Source organism: Panthera pardus, unplaced genomic scaffold (genome assembly GCF_024362965.1).
Source record: "Panthera pardus isolate Hobbes unplaced genomic scaffold, ASM2436296v1 HiC_scaffold_8, whole genome shotgun sequence".
Taxonomy (NCBI): Eukaryota; Metazoa; Chordata; class Mammalia; order Carnivora; family Felidae; genus Panthera; species Panthera pardus.
Window position 1 is genome coordinate 56306302 of NW_026527013.1, and position 21078 is coordinate 56327379.

Here is a 21078-nt window from a genome sequence, read left to right on the forward strand (position 1 = left end):
TGTATGATCCCACTTATATGAGGTCCCTGGTGTCATCAAGCTCACAGAGACTTAAAGTAGAATGGTGGCTGTCAGGAGCTGGGGATGGGGGAGGTGGGGAACTGTCCAACGGGGACAGAGTTTCAGTTTGAGAGACACAAGTCCAGGAGATGTGATGTTTGCACAGCAGCGTGGATGTACTTAATGCCACCAAACTGCACAGTTAAAAATGGCTAAGATGGTCCATTTTATGGTATGTGTATTTTACTACAGTAAGAAGCAAAAACGCACGCACTGTGGGGCCAGAAGTGAGTTATTAGAGAGCACAGAAAGGCAAAGAAAGAAGGATTGCACTGAAGGCCCAACAGGAAACCAGGGCTGTTCCTGAGACCTCCCCTTGATAGTAAGCTTCCTGGAAGCCAAGGCCAGAAGGGAAATCAAAGGATGATCCAATGCTCCTTGTCTGATCAGAGGAAGTCATCTAGTTCATCGAGAAAAATAAACTTGTTCTTGGCACAAAATATTAGCGGGGATTTTAGCTGCTGGCTAGGTTCATATTCAACGATCACTTCCTCAGTGCCAACACAATGCCAAACCCTGGCCCCAGAGTTTCCAGGGAAGGTCAGATCACCAGTAAAAGGTGGCATGGGGGTTTGAAGCCAGGTCTGCCCAGCTAAGGGAATACAGCCAGAGTCCTTTAGCTTGTAGATATTTATCACACACTTGCTACCTCCCAGCTCCTATTATAGGTACTGGGATGTGGCAGAAAACAAAACCAGCAAATGGGGCCAATGTCCTGGTGGAGGGAAAAGACAAGGAACAAATAAATAAGAAGATAATACGGGCATTGTTTAGAACAGGGACCGGGACCCTTCTTTGGCAAGAGTGGTCAGAGTAACCACATGTAAGAGGCGACATCTCAGCTGAGACTTGCCTGGCAAAAATGTGGTGGCCATGCAAAGATCTGGGAAATGGCATCTCAGCAGAGGTAACAGTATGTGCAAAGGCCTTGAGGCAGGAACCAGCCTGACACACTGTGGCTGATATGCAAGGAACAAAGAAGAGAGCAGGATATGGCGAGGTGAGCAGCAAGAGGAGAAAAGGTGGAGGAAGCGATGTGAAACTGAAAAAAGAGAGAAGCTCTGAAGAGGAGGTCCACCAGTCCCCCAGGTGCAGTGCCCCCCAGAGAACTCAGCGAAGCATCTAGTGCATTTAGCAGACACTGTTCCAACAGGGTGGTGGGGACCAGCACTGCGTCCAGCACACTGAGAATTCAAGAGGGAACTGCAGACATCCTTTTCAAGGAGCCTGAGGAAGATTCCAGTCTATAAGGTCCAAAACCAGGTAAAATCTGAACAACATCATACAGGGAATGCAAATATAGGAGGCGGAACTGAAAAGCCAAGCTAGAATGGTCACCATAAAAGTCTGGTGGGGGGGGTACCTGGTCAGGGGAGGGAGACAGGGAAGGGCTAGAGGAGCTCCTGGGGGTGGGCGGGGGTCATCTCGATTCACCCAGGTAGTGGTTACACGAGGGTTTGTTCAAAGGTATGCTGACTTTTATGTACTTTCTTTGTATGTGTGCTTTTTTACAATAAAAGAGTTTTTTTAAAGAAAAGAAAAAAGGGCCAATTATAGTAGCCCAGGAAAAGAAAACAAGAGTGAGAGAGGGTGTTGGCAGAGACATGGGAAGGAGGGGAGGGGGGGGGTGTGAAAAACAGTCACAAATTACCAAAAGAAAAGTGATCACGTTTGGCTTCCGTCTTTGCAGTCTTATTTTCCTTCATTTCCTTGTGGGCAAAAGTCTTTATAATTGCTGGCGTCCTTTGCAAGAAGACAGGGCTGGCCGTGAGGAGAAGGGTTACAGGGCCAAGGGTTTGTCCGGGAGGTGGGGGTCTGGGAGAGCCTCAGCGGGAGTGTGCCAGCGGACAGCCAGGCAAGGCTGAAGGCACAGGTCAGTGGCCTGAAATCCCCAAGGAGGTGGGAGGAGCTGGGGACAGCGTGCAGGGGGACACCGCATCTCTGAGCTGGGTGCAGAGTGCTGAGGAACATCAGGGCCCCGGGGGGGCCATAGAGAGGGGCAGGGAGCCTTGTGTCCTCACATGCTCACTGGCCCTTGGGGATGGCCAAAGGGGTGAGCTCATGAAAACACTGTGAAAAATCATCCTTCAAATAGAACAGCCAGGGTAGTTTCCCCTCCCTACCCTCTCCTCCCTTTAAAAAAAAGAAAAAAAAGAAAAAAAAAGGAAATGAATAAAAAGCTCCTTACAGGCTGAGCGAGAGCTGACTCTGTGTATATAATCACTAATCTCATTACCAACATAAGCAGGTGAAAAATTACAAAGATGAATGTCCGTGACTTATAATCAACCTTTGAGGAAAGAAAATGTTGCTTTTGGCACCGGGAGGGAGCTGCTATTTTCCTTCCCCACAAGTCACAACTCTGGAAAGAGGAAATGCTCCCAGAGAGGAGCGATGAGAAATGGGCCTGCCCACAGCCATGCTGAGCTCACTGCTCTCCCCACCTGGCGTCCAACGCCCTCCACCCGGCCCCAGACGGATGGGCAGTGTCACACCCTTGACCTCTCCCTCTCTCCGGGAGATCCAGGCATCTTCCACCCAGCCCGCCCTGTCCCACCCTCAGGAGGCTTTTCGTCAGATCTCACACCCCTGCTCAACATCCTGAATGGTTCCCTTGGAGAACCCAGGAAAAGCTATGCATAATACACCACCCTCCACCAATGAAAGGGAAAATGTGAGCAAAGCTTGGTAGTGGACAGGGGGTGGTTTCTGACCATCCCATTGTATATTTACCTGCCTTCCAAGAGCAGCCTGGGGGCTTCATTCTGGCATCCATACCCCCCCCCCGCCCCCGTCCCCAACTATCAGGGTTTCCTATTCCTGTCACGACATGCGGAATTCAGACCCGGACACCAGGCCAGCACGAGCCCAAGAGACCCAATACAGGTGAGATTTGGGGCAAGTGGTCTCTCTCTTTCCCACTGGACTGGACATGAAGTGATTTAATGTCCAGGATCCCTGAAGCCATCTCATCCTCAGGTGGAGGATGGCACCAACACCCAAACAAGAAAAACGCAAGAGGTGGGGAAAACAGAAACAGTGATAGCTGTCGAGAACCTGGACCCAGCCACGCCTAATTGAAAAACTGACAGGAACCCAGCGTGTTAAACTAACCGGGACCAGGTTTTCTGTCACTTGCAATTGAGAGTCTTAACAGAAAAACGGGAAAATACCAAAAACTGCTGTGTATCATTTTAGGCATCTCACAGACCCCTGGTTGAAGACCCCTGGCCCAGGAATAAAGTGAAAACCCCTAAGGGTGGCATTCAAAGTCCATCACCATCTAGCTCCACCTATCTTCCAAGCCCATTTCCCTCTGCTGTCTTCCATTCACGCAATTCTTGATAAACTGGAAACTCTGGTTCCCAACCCCTCATCTTTGCTTATATCGCTGCCCCAGACCAGGGTGCCCTCTGTTATGAATCTCTGAAGACTAAAATCCCAGCTCCTACTTTAAGGCTAAGCCTTGTACATAGATGGACAAGTGGATGGCTGGGTGGGTGGGTGGGTAGGTGGATGGGTGGATGGATGGATGGATGGATGGATGGATGGATGGATGGGTGGATGGGTGGATGGGTGGGTGGATGGATGGATGGGTGGGTGGATGGATGGATGGATGGGTGGATGGATGGATGGATGGGTGGATGGATGGATGGATGGGTAGGTGGGTGGATGGATGGGTGGGTGGGTGGATGGATGGGTGGGTGGATGGATGGATGGATGGGTGGGTGGGAGGGTGGCTGGGTGGGTGGATGGATGGATGGATGGGTGGGTGGGTGGGAGGGTGGCTGGGTGGGTGGCTGATGAGTGGGTAGCAGGTGGAAGATGGATGGATAAGAAGGTGGATTAGTGGGTGGGTAAGTGAAATGGTATGTAGATAGAGAGTTGATGAAGAGATGGGTGGGTGAACAGACCGATAGTGGACAGATCATAGATACATGGGTGGGTGAATGGATGGCACACAGAGGACAGACGGAGGGGAAGGTGGGTTAATGGGTGGGTGTATCAGCATGGGAATGAATGGCTGAGGCACGACTCGATGACCAGGCAGGCAATGGATCAGTGGACAAGTGGAGGCATGAATGGTAGGTGGGTACACAGGTGGTGGGGCAGCAGACAGGTAAGTTCTCCCGATGCTCAATCAGTGCTCTTCCCAGACCCCCCAGAAAACCCTAGAACAAGGCCAAAGGCTCTCCTATAGGCCAGCATCTCAGACAATTCTTGGCCACGGTGAATAGCTCAGAAGCATAGGCCTCAGCGTCGCATTGGCCTACATTCACAGCCTAGCTGAGCAGATTCCCACTGTGTGACCACAGACCAGAAGCTGAGCCTCATTTTCCCCATCTGTTAAATGAGAAGCATCATGCTCTCCCTATAGGGTGCTGTGTGCTAAAATAAAGAATTATGTGCAGAGTCTAGCCCTAGGCATGGCATAGTCAGAGCTGACAATAATTTCCATCCTATTAAAATAAAATTGTTCCAGGGCCTAGAAAAAGAAAAGGGGTGGCCTTCTCTCATTTTGTAAGACTAGGAAAATTCTGATACCAAAACCAGACGTGGATACTATAAGAAGAGAAAAGTATAGGCCAGTTTCACTTATGAATCTAGCTGCCAAGTCCTAAATAAAATACCAGAAAATTGAATCCAGCAGCATATTATGGGGATAATAATATATTGTGCCCAAACAGCGTTACCTCAGGAATGCAAGGGTAGTTCAATATTAAAAAATCAATGCAGTTCAATAAAAGAAAAATCCTAAAGGATCATCTCACTAGATGCTGGGGAAAAAAATTCAATAAAATTTGACATTTTGCAATTAAAAGCTCTGAGACTAGTCAGCTCCTTCTGGTAAAAAGGACCACCTGCCAGGCTCCTATGGAAATGGATTCACCCATCCCCCACTCCCAGAAAATAAACTGGCCTTGGGGGAATGTAATGCTTTTCCCAAAGGAACACAGAGGTGGGATTTTAGGCACTGTGGCAGGCCAGTAGGAGAGAATACACGAGGATGTGTGCATGTATACGTATGTACGCACGCACACACACACACACACACACACACACACCCCACATGTGCTGGGCCATCCTTCCCTTCTCCAGCCCCAGGTAGTGGGTCACTGCTCCCCAAGGCTCCTGACCATTCCCTTCTCCTTACCTTTGCCCCTTCCCCTTGGCCCAGACCATGCTGTCTCTTCAACACCCCAGGGACTTGCTTCCTGCTCCCTGCCACATCCCTGGCCCCCCACCTTGTTCAGAGCTCCAACAGAGCCCATCCGGTCCTACATCACTTCTCTAGCCCCAGTGTAGACAGCCCTGCTGACATCACCACACGCTGTCCTGGACAGGCTCATTCTGCCATCAACCGCATTTCAGAGATCCTATCCCCCACCTAACCAGATGGAATGCCAAGACTGGAAGGTTTCTTACCCATAGTTAGGAGCTGACATCTTACACTGATGTGTCCACCTGCTGGTCTCCCCAACTGGACTGTGATTCTGAGGCAGGAATCCTGCCCTCCTGCTCAGCCTTGACCCAGGGTCTAGGCCACAGCAGGTGCTCAAAAGGCTTTGGCTGGGTGGGTAGATTAATTAGTGTGTATGGCCCCAGAAAAGGACTGACAGAAGACACAGGATGACTTATAAACGAGTGTTCCCAACACTCATCCCAGAAGGGTCTTTTTTTTTTTTTTAGTGTTTATTTATTTTAGAGAGAGAGAGAGAGGGAGAGAAGGAGTGGATGAATCAGGGAGGGGCAGAGAGAGAGAGGGAGACACAGAATATGAAGCAGGCTGCAGGCTCTGAGCTGTCAGCACAGAGCCTGACAGGGGGCTCGAACTCACCATCCGTGAGATCATGACCTGAGCCGAAGTCGGACACTCAACTCACTAAGCCACCCAGGCGCTCCCCCTCAAGAAGGGTTTTTGAAATTGGCAAAAACTTGCCTGAGGTCACCTGGAGAGTCACAGCCCAAGCTGGGAGCCCCACACCATAACCGCAGGTGTGCACCCACCCTTTATACAGAAGGGTGTATAATGTGTGCTCTTTGAGCCTCATGACTCCATGAAAGGCAGGGGTGGAGTGTAAAGGGACAGGCAGAAAGAGACGAGACAGAAAGGCAGACAGAGAACAGCAAAGACCAAAAGCCAAGCAGACACACAGACAAGACACAGACAGACAGGAGGAGGAGATGATGGAGACAAGCAGGCAGGGCCGGCCCACAGCAGCCCCAGGCTCCCTTGGCTGCCGCGGCATCTGGAAGGAGGCACCAGCCGGCGAAACTCTGTGACTCCCTCCGGCCTTTGCTGTGCCCAGCGCCCCTATTTATTCGCACGGCCCCAAAATTCAGGAATTTCTCAGGGCTGCCAGTGGGGCGGCAGTGTGCAGCAAATGGTGGGTTCTGGCCCAGGCTGTGGCATAACCGTTGGCCCCCTGGTGCCATCAGCCACCCCGCCACAGCACAGACAGACAGCAAGCAGGACTGAGCTCTGGACTCGCCCAGGCTGCTGGGCTACTCCAGTGTGTGACCCTCTGAGAAGCCATCTGCACATGGGCCCAATCAAAGCAGCCTCTCAGCAACACGGGCAGTGGGGGATGGGGGTAGGGAAGGGACTCAAGGAGATGATGTAGAGACCCTAGCACTGTGCCTGGCAAACAACAGGCACTCAATACATGCTCAATATTTTTAAAAATTACTGTTCCCAGCTACTCTAAATCTGTCACACCTCCTCAAATCTGCCCGTTTCCTCGGTTCCCTCTGCCAGGCACATCCTTCTTCCTCTTAGCAAACTCCTATTCATCTCATCCCCTCACCATCCCCTCCTCTGAGAAAGCTTTCCTCAGAGTTCACAGATGCTTCTTTTGACCCCCCCTGCACTCTGTACGTGGAGTGCCTGAATCTTCACAGGGTTCACGGACAAGAAGGATGTGAACAAGAGGGTTAGACCAAACCCTCGGAGAGTAACGGACTCTGCCCACATCCTCACCACGGGGTGAGTGTGGTTGGGTTGGAGGCCAAGACCCCACAGCCCCAACCCCCTCTCTCAACTCCCTATTTAATGAAGGTCTAGCCCACATGGGCCCCTCAAGTAAGATAGGAATGGGGAAAGAAAGTATAGGCCATTTATACAGAGCAATCCAGTGATGCTGTGGGGATTCCCGCCCTTTTCTCCTGGCAAGAGAACCCCAATTTCCCTCTGGGGAGCCGTCCTCTCTCGGGCTACATGGACCACATGATCCCAGAGCTGCCAGGCCACCTGACTGCCACATGGCTGAGCCTGCCTGAGAATAACACAGCATGGAGGATGGAGACACAGTCCTAAGGGCATCTTTAGAGCCCCTGGATACAGCCAAGCCTGAAACTACACCCTGTACTTTTCATTCCATGACTTTTCTTTTTTAAGTTTATTTATTTTGGGAGACAGCAAGCATAATAAGCGTGGGAGAGGCAGAGAGAGAGAGAAAGAGAGAAAATCAGAAGCAGGCCCCACACTGTCAGCATGGAACCCAACCTGGAGCTCAATCTCATAAACTGTGAGATCACGACCTGAGCTGAAATCAAGAATCAGACGCTTAACTGACTGAGCCACCCAGGTGTCCCCATTCCATGACTTTTTTGTTTATGTGATACTTTCTCTCACCTACGATCAAAATAATCCTGACACTTATGATGAGAAAGTCAGACTAGCAACCGTGTTGTCTGCTGCTGACATGACTCCAAGAATGTTTGTTTCTGGAATTAGTAAACTTGGTCCCTGCCATAGGCCCCTCTGGCACTGGCAGTCTGCTCCACTCAGGGCCCGTTCTCAGGGACCGTCTGGAGACAGCCCAGAGAGCCATGTCAATATCACGACCCCACCGCTGGCCACAGCCCATTGGCCAGGGGTGGAAGTTTCGCCCAAGCTAGGCCAATCAGGGCTCTTCCCCGGGACTCTGAACTGGAACTAAAGGAACATACGGACCATCCGGTGGAAGAGACTGTGAGCCAGGAGGCCTCCAAGCTGAGGGCAGGCACGTTTCAGTCAACTGGAGAGAATCAACCAGGTGCACAGAGAAAAGCAGAGACAAAACGAAGTTGGGGTGTCAGGCAGGCTTGGTGGCATCGGAGTCCCTAGCTACAGCCTTCTGGGGCCAGTAGGTCCCTAGTCTTTCCTGACGATGCAGCGGAGCCTTCTGCTCCTCCTGAGAGGCCTCAAGCAAACTCCACATGGAGGAGAAATCCCTCACCCCACAACACATAGGCCCCCTCGGAAGCCGGGAACAGGGGAAACCATCCTGAGGGACAGAGCCCAGGGCGTGGCGGGGCCACCGTGCCTTACGCTCAGGCCCTACCATCCCCGTGAGACCCCCAAGGTCTGGAACCGAGGGAGGGTCACTGCTCCCAGCCCATGCACAAGAAGCCAGAGCCATTCCAAGGGAGCACACCTGGGTCAGGCATGTCTTGCCTTGGGGTCACAGTGGGACATTTCAGGCACAGGCAACTGACGTCACCATATCCTCTCCACGGCCAGCACTCCAGTAAACTAGTCTCCCTCGTCAGGGGGTAAGGTCAGCCACTCCGTTCAAGAAAACAAGTTGCAGGGGTGAGGGGAGTAGGGCAGGACTTTCCCTCACGCCAGGGCACGTGGCTAACTAAGGGCTCACCGGCCATTACTGTGCGTGTTACTGGCATTACCCATGAGAAGGAACGTTAATGGCATCTGCTCACTGCACTTCACAGCCTGCGAGGCACTTTGCTGCCTAGGCAGGCCTAAATTCCCCATGTCACCCAAAGACTGGGCCCAGCCTCACCTCACCAGGTACCATCAACCTCTTTCCTCAGCGCTGGAGCCCTGGCCCTAAGGCCCCAGCCCCTTACCCCCTTGGCATGGACCCTGGGCCACCCGACGCCTCAGGGAAGGCTCCCCGCCCCCCTCCCCCCCCCCACCCCCCCACCCCCCGGCCTGAGAACCAGGGACTTGGTCTCAGAGAAGACATCCCTCCTGGAGGGACTGCAGCCTCCTCTCACAGCCCTGCTCAGCAGGAAACATGCCAACAAGCGCCCAGAAAGTGGGAGGGGGGTCCCCAGCAGACAGGAGGTGCGGCATGACCAGCTAGAGGGGTCTGTCCAAGTGGGGCTACAGAAGACCGTGCAGGGTGAGGTCAGATCTCAGGCACAAAGCAGGGGTCACGGAGGCCTGGGGACAGTAATTATCCCCCTCCTCATTCTCTTTCACAGGGAACATCTCCCTGACACTTGCCAACCTTCCTCTGTACCAAGAAAGGGCGGGTCCCACAGCCGCAGGCTGAGGCAGGGAACAGAAGCAGCTATAGGACCCAAAGTCCTGCTCGGAGGCTGTTACCTGCATTTTCATGGGTATTGCTGATTTAGGGCAAGTCTGATTTTTTTGTCTACTGTTGTGACAAAAGATCTCCTTTTAAATAAATTTAACAGGGGAAGGATTTTTAAAAAGATACTATGGGGCACCTGGGTGGCTCAGTTAGTTAAGCGTCTGACTTCAGCTCAGGCCATGATCTCACAGTTGATGGGCTTGAGCCCCTTCATCAGGCTCTGTGCTGACAGCTCAGAGCCTGGGGCCTGCTTCGGATTCTGTGTTTCCCTCTCTCTCTGCCCCTCCCCTGCTCACACTCTGTCTGTCTCTCTCTCTCAAAAATAAACATTTTTTTAAAAAATTAAAAATAAATAAAGAATAAAAATATACTATGTATAACATCAAGGCACAGGAGGTTGGGAGATACGGCAGAACATGTGCTAGTATTATGCTAATTATCCCTTTATCAGAAGAGGGAAGCCGATACCCACTGGCTTTTTCCCCAAGAAAGGACACAAGGCCCCCTACGGGGCCTGCCTTCATCAGCCCCTGTAATCAGACAACAGCAGCCAGAGACCCTGGGGTGCCGATGGTCAGACAACACTTGAAGGAATCCGCTCTGAGGACATGCCAGGGGAGCAGATAAGGGACACTGAGATGCTCAGCCAGCACCAAACCACCACGAGGACAGCTAATCTCTCAGCTCCCGAGGACCAGGAAGGCTGATGCGGAAACCACAGTGAAGAGCTGTGGCCGTGTGTGTGTGTGTGTGTGCACGTGTGTATGCGCACATGCCTGCAGGGGGGTCAAGGAAGGTACAGTGTGTCTGTGCCTTTGAGGAGTTGGCACAGGTCAAGCTCACCCATGCCTTGACCCCTTGTGCTGCCCTGGTCCTCCGAGATCCTGTCCCACTGTGCCTGTCCCATGCATTCCCAGCCGGCTGTGCTCTCCTGCTCAGACTCCTTCCCTGGTCCCTAGGACTCAGGCTACAGACTCTTTGGGGGCTGGGGAGGTGTTCTCAGGGGTCCTAAGAGTTCTCTACCACAGTATTTTTAATGTTGTATTTTCATTATGAGGAGACAGGAGAAGAACAGAATTTTCTGGGTCACCTAGAACTCACTTAGGGACCGAAGACACAGCTGGGAATTCAGGGCCAGGATGGGAGACCCAGGCTGAGGAAAGAGCTCTGGGAGACTCATCAAGGCCTGGTGTGTCCTGGGGGCACCTGAGTGGCTCAGTCGGTTAAGTGTCTGACTCTTAAAATTTTTTTTAGTGTTTATTTATTTTTGAGAGAGAGAGAGCCACAGAGTGAGACTGGGGGAGGGACAGAGAGAGTGGGAGACACGGAATCCGAAGCAGGTTCCAGGCCCTGAGCTGTCAGCACAGAGCCTGACGCGGGGCTTGAACTCACAGACCTCGAGATCATGACCTGAGCCGAAGTTGGATGCTTAACCGACTGAGCCACCCAGGCGCCCCAAAGTGTCTGACTCTTGATTTCGGCTCAGGTCATGATCTCATGGTTCATGAGTTCAAACCCTGTGTTGGGCTCTGTGCTGAAAGCATGGAGCCTGCTTGGGATTCTCTCCCTCCCTCTCTCTCTCTCTCTGAAAAATAAATAAACATTAAAAAATAATAATAATAACTGATGTGTCCTGACCACAAGGCCAAGGGCTGGCCCCTACGCAGACCATGGCATCTCAGTGATCAGAATATAGAGACACAAGACAGGAGAATGGGGTCATGGCACTCAAAGAGCCTAGCTAGCATGCATCAGAGAAGCACTGTGTACCTACCAAGAGCCGTGCTTGGGGCTTTCCACATGTCTGCAGTCTGCACACTCAGGCTACTAGGCAGGCCACGACCACCAGGCCCACTTCACAGATGGAGAAGCTGAGGCTGGGAGACACGGCCCTCATTATCCAGGGTCATGGGACCTGTGCCAGCACCCTCCTTGCTTCCCTGGCCTGGCAAAGCCCTCACCCCACCATCACTCCACACGTCAGGCCCTCTTCCCACATTTCAGGCCACTCCTGGGCATCAAACAGCAGAGCAGGGATGAGGAAACTAAAACCCTAGGAGGTGAGATTAAAGGCCCAGGAGGCCAGGGTCTGCCTGAAGGCAAGAAGCCTCCGGTGGCTGTGGCCACAGGCAGCCGTCCCACTCCCCAGGAGCAAGGGTGTGCACTGCCCCTGCCCCCCACCCTCTGGGCCCGGCCAAGTCTCCCAGCCCCGGGCGGGCAGGCGGCCCACTTCCTCACGAGCACTGTGACCCGGGTGGGGTCACTCTGGCCTACAACGCAGCATCCCCCCGACCAGAAAAGCTAGGCTCCCCACCCTCAAGGAAGGAAATAACCTTTCCCCAAACCAGCACTTTCTTTGCAACAATCTCCATATATGAGAAGACAGAGGCATTTTTGCAGTGTTTCCAAATTCCAGTAACCGTGAGGACAATGGTGCAAAATGACGCATGACCTGACCTGAGAGGGGCCCCGGGAAGGGACCCGACCGGAGCAGGAGAATGAGCAGTGTGTGCCAGCCGTGCCTGTAATGAAAGGGCAGCCCATCCGGAGCAGGACCCAGAGGCGGACAGACCTGGCTCCCGCTCAGTTCCTCCTCCCCACTTGCCGTGTGACTACAGGCAGGCATGCCCCTCTCTGAGCCTCAGTTTCCCTGCCCTGTCACTCTCACAGGACTTCCACCCACCATTTTACCCCCTCCGGTCCCACCCTCGTGCTTGGGCTGCCAGAGGGACCGTCTAATGCTTTGGCCACGTCCGTCCTCTTCTAAGAAATGCCCCCAGGCTGCCCAGCTCCAGTTCACAGACCAGGATGTGAGGTGCTCCATTGTCGGAGTCTAGTCCACCAGTACACCCTTACTTCCCACCTGCCCTTCTCCAAGACACGCTGGGTTTTCTCCCGTCCTTGTCTCTCTCTCTCACCCTTTTACCTTCACATCACAGTGCCTGTATCACCTCCTCCAGGAAGCCCTCCCTGACCACTGCCAGACTCAGCTAGGTGCCTCTCTGGCTCTCATGACCTCTAGGCTGTCCTTCGGGACAGCCCTGACTGAAGCATGTCAGAACTGCCTGTGTGCATCCCTGGGGCCCTCGGGTTAGCATGGGAGGGACACCAAGCCACCCCACACCAGAGGCTACTGCAAGCACCCCAAAACCTTGGGCACACATCCTTGGCGTGATGTCCAGGGAGCCACTGACCAGTAACCTTGACTTCACAAGCCTCTCCCTGGCTGTTCAAAGCAATGCTCAGCCATGGTTCCTAACCCTCCCAGAGAACGACCACAATTCCACTACTCGCCATTGCCCCATAAGGCCCAGCTCTAGGCCCCAGTGGTCTTCCCCCAACAGCCCAGGGGTGCGGAACTTTAAAATCTCAATATGGGTAACCTGGGTGGCTCAGTCGGTTAAGCGTATGACTTCAGCTCAGGTCATGATCTCACTACTCGTGAGTTCGAGCCCCGTGTCATGCTCTGTGCCGACAGCTCAGAGCCTGGAGCCCGCTTCAGATTCTGTGTCTCCCTCTCTCTCTGCCCCTGCCCCATGCTCTCTCTCTCAAAAACAAATAAACGTTAAAAAAATAATAATAATAATAAAAAGTTTTAAATCTCATTCAGAGCTCACCCCTCCCTGAATTGAATGTGTCACACCAAGAATAAAAATGAAAGCCCTCCTGTGGCCCCCAGACCTGGCCTACCAGTGGCTCTCCTTGAGCATGGGGGTCCTGATCTCCACCTGCTCCAGGTCATTTGTACCTGCTGTGACTACTCCACCCAAAGTGTCTGCTCCACTGCTTCCTCCGATGCTCTACCCCACCTCCCAGTCCTGGACCAGCTTTGCCATTTCTCCATTGCATGCACGGCCAGCACAGGACATCACAGTGAGCACCCGTAAGTCTCCTGTGTGTGTTTCCTGCCAGAACGTGCTCTGTGGGGGCAGAGGATGTTGTCTTGGGCACTTATTCCCAGCACTTAAACCAGAACCCAGTACCCAGTGGATGCCCAAGAAATATCTGCTGAATGAAGGAATGAGTGATCTCATTTTCTCCTTCTGTTAACCCTAACAGAGAGAGATATGACACCCATTTTACAGAGGAGGAAACTGAGGCTCAGTGGGGTAAGTCAGTGGCCTGATGGGAGCACAGCCTGTGAGTGTCAGGACTGCGAATCTGAACCCTACAGGATGCCAAAGCAGGGGATTTCCTGCACCTGACTGCCCCCGGTTCCGGACCTGTAGCCAGCCCGGGGTGGGGGGGCTGACTATGGAAACAGTCTCAGGACTGAACAGTCAATGCCATGGTGCCCACGCCAGGAAGAGCCAGCAGTCAAATCACCAGAAGGAAACACACCCACAGGAAAAGGGGGTAAGAAACAAGGAGAGAGAAAAAGGGTGGGATTTTTCTTTTGTCCATTGGCCAAACTTTGCAAAAAGTGACTCTGTTACCATCTAATTTGATCACAGTGGAAACTTTTGCATGCCATGCCAGGAAGAAGTCCGTCTGCTCAACAACAAGGTCAGTAAAGCAGGGAATTTAAAAACCATCCTCAAACACTCCCACTTAAAATTCACAAACCAACAGTCACCCACCAACTGCCCAACTGCTTTTTAATTTGATGTTTTGAGCAGGCAATCCAGTCACATGGTTCAAAAAGCAGAAAATATAAACAAGGCACAGCGTGGGAGGTGTCACCTAACCCTTGCACCCTAGGCCCCCACCTGCCCACTCCAACCCACCCCCACCCCCAGGTAACCACACCAGTGAACCTTGTTCTTTACGCACATATAAGCCAATGTGCATTTGTATTTCTTTCTTCTTATTTTTTTTTTTTAGTTTATTCGTTTATTGGGGGGGGGGGGGGGGAGGGGCAGAAAGAGCAAGGAGAAATGGAGGATCCCAAGCAGGCTTGGCTCCACACTGTCAGCACAGAGCCTGATATGGGGCTCGAACTCACAATCCTCAAGATCATGACCTGAGCCAAAATGAAGAGTCAGATGCTGACCCGACTGAGCCACCCAAGTGTCCCATGAATTTGTTTTTCTTATTTGACATAAGAGTAGCATGTTTTAGGGGCACCTGGGTGGCTCAGCTGGTCAAGCGTCTAACTTCGGCTCAGGTCATGATCTCACAGTTCGTAGGTTTGAACCCCACGTCAGGCTCTGTGCTGACACCTCAGAGCCTAGAGCCTGCTTCAGATTCTGTCTCTCTCTCTCTCTCTCTCTCTCTCTCTCTCAGCCCCTCCCCCACTTGCGCTCTCTCTCTATATATATATACCAAAAATAAATAAACATTAAAAAACTTGTTTAAAAATTAAAAAATAAAAATTTTTAATAAACAATTTTTTTAAATAGTATGCTTTACATGCCATTCAGCACCTTGTTTTCCTCTCTTAACAGATCTTGAAAGAACTTTCTTTTCACAGAGAGCATCCTCATTTTTTGTAGCTGCATAATATTCCATGGCGAGGCTGTGCCAACATCTACTTAACCAGCATCCGTCACCCTGGATCACAAACGTCTGCCCACAGACCTGTCTCCCCCACCCGCCCATAGCTTCTCAAGGGTGAGAACTGCACCCCAACACGGGGCCTGGCACAAGCCTCTTGATCTTATGGCTCGAGGGTGTGTTTTAAAACAGAAATCAGGGGCGTCTGGGTGTCTTGGTCGGTTGAGCGTCTCACTTCGGCTCAGGTCATGATCTCACGGCCCGTGAGTTCGAGCCCCGCGTCGGGCTCTGTGCTGACCGCTCAGAGCCTGCAGCCTGTTTCAGATTCTGTGTCTCCCTCTCTCTCTGCCCCTCCCCTGTTCATGCTGTCTCTCTCTGTCTCAAAAATAAATAAATGTTAAAAAAATAAATAAAATAAAACAGAAATCAGATCTCACTGCTCCTTCCCTCAAAACTTTTCAGTAGCTTTCAAACTCCCTGCCCTGCCCCTTCTTTACTTCCTCAGTCCCCTCCCTTACCCACTCCCACCTCCTTCTTTTCCATCCCTCACACACACCAAGCAGGGTCCCACCTCAGGGCCTTTGCACTAGCTGTGCCCCTTGCCTGGCATTCTCCCTCACCACTCTGGTCTCAGCTCAGAAATCCTCTCTTCAAAGGACCCTCCCTGCCCACCTAGATTTGGTTGTCCTGCGGACTTAAACTTCTCTACAGCATCTGAAATCAACCTAATTCATTTGTCACCTGACTCACCCCACCTCACCCCTCCAACTAGAAAATAAACTGCATGGGAGCAAAGACAATGTCTGCACTGTCCACCGTGAGTCCCTACCTGGACGGTGCCTCACCTAGGATGTGACTCCCGCACTTGGCCCAGGGGAGCCAAGCTCCTGCAACAGCTCCCGCCTGACAGAATTATTCCTGCTAGCCCTCACAGAGATCATGAGACCATGGGAGCACAGCGGCCAGAATCCTGTTGCAAGCTATAACGGAACTGCATCCCGGGGCCAGGCCTTCGTCCGGGGGAGGCCCTTCGGAGTTCAGGAAGCCTGGGAGGCGGGCTACACCCAAATGCCTCCTGGAGAGCAGAACCCAGGATTCCATCCTCCCCTCCCCACTTCAGGACCATGAGCACCGGGAAGCCATCAGAGGATATCCACTTTACAGAAGGTAAGACTGAGGCCCAGAGAAGGGAGGGACGGGCCCTCTGCACTACCTTGTACAGCCCAGCAGGAAAGAAAACCTTCAGCAAGTATGAGGAAGAGGCCAGGGCTGCCCATCACCCCCAGTCACTCTGGAAGGGAGGGTCCTCATTCAGTCAGGCCAGCAAACATCCAGGAGGTGGCACATCACTAGGGCACTTCACTTACGTGAATTTAGCCACGTACATGTGCTCACAAGAGACAGCATGGGAACTAGGTCTTAAAATAACACAGCAACTGCCCCACCCATGCCACCCATGGAGAGGCCACCCAAGGAATGGGAGCCGGGAGCTGGAGCCTGTTCCCCACCTGAGTCCCTCCTTGCAAGGCATCTTGGGCACCAAGGCCGACCTGGGCTTACTGAGGAAAATGCTCACACCCACGGCCCCCAGATGTAAGGCCAACGTGAAACCTGACGTCCAACACAGCACACGATGATGCTCCTGAGGCCATACAGACTTGAGACTCAGGAATCTTCACCCTGGTGGTCACGGGGTCACAGAGACTATGACCATAAAGACTAAAGCAGAGGGGCGCCTGGGTGGCTCAGGCGGTTGAGCATCCGACTCTCGATTTTGGCTCAGGTCATGATCTCACAGGCATGGGATCAAGCTCCTGAGCATGGAGCCGGTTTGGGATTCTACCTCGGTCTCTCTCTCCCTCTGCCCTTGCCCCTCTCCCTGCCTCACTCTCTCTATATAAAATAAAAAAATAATAGTACAATTTAAAAAGCACAGAAAACTGCTGAGCTTTCAGGCTGATAAAAGGAACCTGGGTGGTCGGTCAGTTTGCATGAAATCTTCTTCACTTTAGGCCCTGAATTTAGCTCTACCCTGACCCCTGAAGAGAAAGCAGCTACACTTCCCTCGGTCATTCCACAAGCAGTTATTAAGCATCTACCGTGTGCCAGGCGTGGACCTGACTCGGGGAATTCGCCCAGGGTGGATGAGACCGAGTCCCTCCTCTAGTGGATTCCTTGGGGGGAGGGAGAGAGGGGGGACAAAGAGCTTGGCTGTAGGGTCAGGAAAATCTGGGTTGAGATCCCAGCTCTACCATGTGTCTGCTGGAAAACTCCAAGCCTCAGTTTCCCCATCTGTCAAACAGGGTAAGAATGTGACCTTGCAGAATCAATGACAAGATCTAGGAAGAAATGTGATGGTCAAGGTCTGGCTCTGAGATCACTGCCTCCCTTCCATGGGGCTCCCAGGACACTGTCCCCCACAGCCCAGCAGAAAGTGCCTGCCATCACCACAAAGATGCCTTGTGGTCCAGGCCCTAGCATGCCTTTCAATGCACTGAAGAAGTATGAGGCTCACTCAAGGCTTCCCCAGCCATGGGTGAGTGGACTAGCCTAGACCCCTTCAGGGTGGGCAAGGCAGCAAAAACAGCCTAGTTTATACAGCAGGCACAGCCAACACAGAGGCCTGTGCAAGGCAGGTAGGAGCTGAGAACGTACAAGCAGGCCTGGTGGAGACTTTGGCCAAATGGTGCTCCCTCCCACCCTCAGGGGCAGAAGGCAGGCAGCCCTAGCCAATGGGTACCGCAGGGGGACGTGGACCCTGAGCTGCCAGGCGCTGCGATTTTTCAAGTGAAGATGGAAATCCGGACTTTTATGTGAAACCTGCCAATTTGCAAACGCTGGCAGCTAATTAAATATTTAAAAATAATAACAACATGGTAAGAGCCAAACAAAACACACAGAGCCAGTCAAAGCTAAGGCTGGCAGGTTTGCACAGCCGGAGTAAGATTCTTTGATTTCACCCATTCCCTGCCCACTTCCCCCATCTCCCAGCTCTGGATGCAGGAGGGGAGGGTGAAAGTGGAGGGAGCAACACTTACAGGTCCCTCCCTCCTCCTGGCGGGGGTCTTCACCCTCATCTGCATGTGGGGAAGGTGAGGCAGGCTCAGGGCCCCAATCTTTCAGCTGCAAGCCCACGCCGGGACCACTGTGGGGGCTTGCTCTGCCAGGGACCTAGACCAGTCCCTATTCGAGGGGCTCTGGGTGATGCCCCGCACCCAAATCTTTTTTTGGTTTGGCTTGCCATGGTAACACCTGCTGGCTCACACCAGCTTTGGACCAGTCCAAGTGCAATCACCTGGTAACAGTAAAGACAGAAAAGGGCAACCCTGCTTGGGAGAGCAGGGTGGGGGAAGGGGAGAGGATGCAGGGGCTGATAAGGAGTGAGCAGGCCGGTGGAGTCTGGCCCATCCCCGAAGGCCCCTCCCTAGGCTCTCAGTGCTCCCACAGCCTCCCAGGCCCCAGGGCAAGACAGCCTCAGCCAAGAGACATCTCCCCCAGCCCTACTCTGGCTCCCAGCAAACTCAGGAGAGCAGTGCCCGTTAGAGTCGGGAGTGTCAGGGCACAGGGGGACCATGAAGTTGTCAGCGTCTGTGACTCTGTGCAAGACTCAGTGCGTGCGGGGATGTTTGTTACTCCAGCTACGCGCGAGACACGTGTGTGACACATGTGAGATAGATATGCCTGTGTGACAGACACACGTGTGGCAGACACGCATGCGTGTTAGGGGAGGCACACGCGTGGAACGGAGACACAACTGTGTGAGAGAGGCGTGCGTGTCTGGGAGACACCCGAGCGAGAGGCACGTGTGTATGAGGCATGGGTGTGCAAGAGCGACGTGTGTGGGAGATGAGTGTGAGGACCCGGATCATGTGTGTGAGAGATGGGAGGGGGGGCAGCCCTGAGCACGGGACTTTATGACTGGGGGGATGGGGTGAGGGATGGTGGGTGCGCCCAGGCAGAGGGTGCAGGAACTTCTGGATACTGGTGTGGGTGCCTGTGTGGCAGTGAGCGTGACGGGCGGGGGGGAACTGACGATGTGAGCGTTGACGGTGGGGGTGGTGCCCGATGACGGAGGGACCTGAGGGGCAGGGGGAGAGGGGGAGGGGGCTTAGGGAAGGAGTGGAGCCATGCTGGGGCTGGGGGGCGGTGACCGGCTGGGTGCAGCGGAGGGAAGGGGCGGCAGCACAGGGGGCAGGGAGGGGGGGTGGCTGGGGGGACCCTGCCCGCGGACCCCGAGACCCCCCGCACCCCCCTCCCGGCGCTGGCCTCAGTGCCCGCATCCGTCCAATGGGACCGGGACCGGGATGGCGAGCCCGCGGCGGGGCGGGTGTGGACACCCCGTGGCTCCGGGCGCCCTTCCGCGGGGCGGCCGAACCGTCGGGGCGTCCGGGGGCCCCCAAGCCCACCGTGGCGAGCGGCGCGCTGGCGGGGGCGCGGCGCGGGAGAGGAGGTGGGGACCCCGCGCGGCAGGGGCTCGGCGCGCACTCACCGCGGGGCGCTCCGCACGTCTGGCCGCCGGTCCGTCAGTCCGCCCGGCCGTCGGCGCGTCGAGAGCCGCGAGCCACGGCTGTGCGCGGCGCGGGGCGGGGCGGAGGCGCGGAGGGGCGGCCCCAGTCGGCCCCGGGCCCCCTCCCCTGCCTCCGCCTCCGGGGCGGGGTCTCGCCGCGGGCCGGGGAGGGGGCCGAGCCCGTGCCTCTGGCGGCGAGGCGAGCGGAGCCATGCGAACCGACGCCCAGAGACTGCCCCCCCCCCCGCCCCCGGCGCGTCCGCGGCGGAGCCCTGAGTACCCGACCCACCCGGCACCCCTCTTGCCCCGCCCGGTCTAAACTCCGAGTTCCTCAGCCAGCCTGGGCCTCAGTGTTCCCACCTGGGAGATGGGCTCAGCAACCGGGGCACGCTGGGAGGGCCTGAGGGTGTGGGTACCACACTGCCAAGGGGCAGGCGGTGTGATAGGGGCAGAAGGCAGGCTTCTCCGTCCCCCTTGCTGCCCACCCTGGGAGCTCCCGCGCTCCGCCTGACCTGCATGCACCCCCACACTGCTACCACAGGTCCTTGGGCAGATGGTTCCCAGCCCCGGCTTCGGGGCAGTCCAGGTTTGTCCTTTTCCTCGGCGCATCCAGCTAGCTGCCTGTGACCCCAGTGTGACCTCAGCCTCCTCATCTCTTGAATGGGTTAACCCGGACTGGTGATGGGTAGCCCAGGAGAACCGGGTGTCATACCCACACCACAGGCCCCAACAGATAGTGAACACACTGCAAAAGGGAAACTAAAATGTCAGTTACTGTGGCTGTCATGCCCCGAGTTGAGGCAGAGTGGGGCATCCCCCGGTCTGACTAGGAGCGGACCAGGAGCCTGTGCCTGGCAGGAGGCCCCGTGGGGAGCAGGCAGTTGGCCCTGAGCTAGCCTCCCCCCACTTCCTCCCTGCCAAGGGCTCGAAACCTCATCCCCAAAACACACAAGCAAAATCTGGTGCTGCCAGTCCCACATTTAGCCCCAGAACAGCCCAGGTGGAACAGAACTGACCCTCAAACCTTTGGGCCCTGCAGGCCTGGACTCTGGCACAAGGACCCCAAGCCCCCAGTCCCTTCCCACTCTCTAGCGTCCCAAAGGCCAGTCAGCCCCGAAGAGAGTCAGGATCCAGGAATTCTGTCCTTCCATCCCTCTCTGTCCCTCTCTTTGCCATCTTCTGTCTCCCGATTTCTCTTTTTATTGTGGCAAAAGTCACAACAGCATAAAATTCGCCATTTTAACCATTTTAAAGTGTCCAATTCAGGGGCATTTAGAACATTCACAACTTTCTCTGTGGTCCTCTCTTGGCCACGTCATCTTTACCTGTCTGTCCGTCTGTCTCTGTCTCTCTCTCTGTTGCTGTGAATCAACTTCTATCTGCATGAATCTTGGCCGGGTCTCTCTCTCTCAGGTCTCTCACTCTTCCCCCACTTTGTCTCTCCTTTCCATGTCTCTGTCCGTGCCTCTGTCTCTGTTTTCATACCACTCTGTCTCTCCATCTGACTCTCTCTTCCTTGGTCTCTTCATTTCCCTATGACTCTATCTCTTGGTCTCCTTGTGTTTCTCAGTCCCGGGGCCACACCTCTAGGACCCAAAGCCCAGACCAGGACCTCCAGGACCGTCTTCCACCTGCCCGGAGACAGGTAGCCCAACAGTTGCCACCTCCCATCTGGGCAGCAGCCGTGTCCCCCCACCCCCACCCAGAGTCCTCGCTGTAGCCCGGGACAAGGATAAGGCCGCCAAGAGC

The 21078-nt window shown here is 54.2% G+C and overlaps 1 protein-coding gene and 1 long non-coding RNA gene across 2 annotated transcripts in view; one reads left to right on the forward strand and one right to left on the reverse strand.

The window, feature by feature from the left end:
- The window catches only part of FBLN2 (fibulin 2), an 89204-nt gene extending 69764 nt beyond the window's left edge, over nt 1-19440 (reverse strand). Inside the window, exon 1 of the mRNA XM_053898596.1 lies at nt 19312-19440. The gene's annotated coding sequence lies outside the window, so the exon portion shown is untranslated. The remainder of the gene's footprint in view (nt 1-19311) is intronic.
- LOC128775712 (uncharacterized) lies at nt 13626-15738 on the forward strand. The gene is made up of 3 exons (XR_008420694.1): nt 13626-13892; nt 14774-14939; nt 15479-15738. It is a non-coding gene; the product is annotated as an uncharacterized LOC128775712 (long non-coding RNA).
- Nucleotides 19441-21078: the final 1638 nt, after the last annotated feature.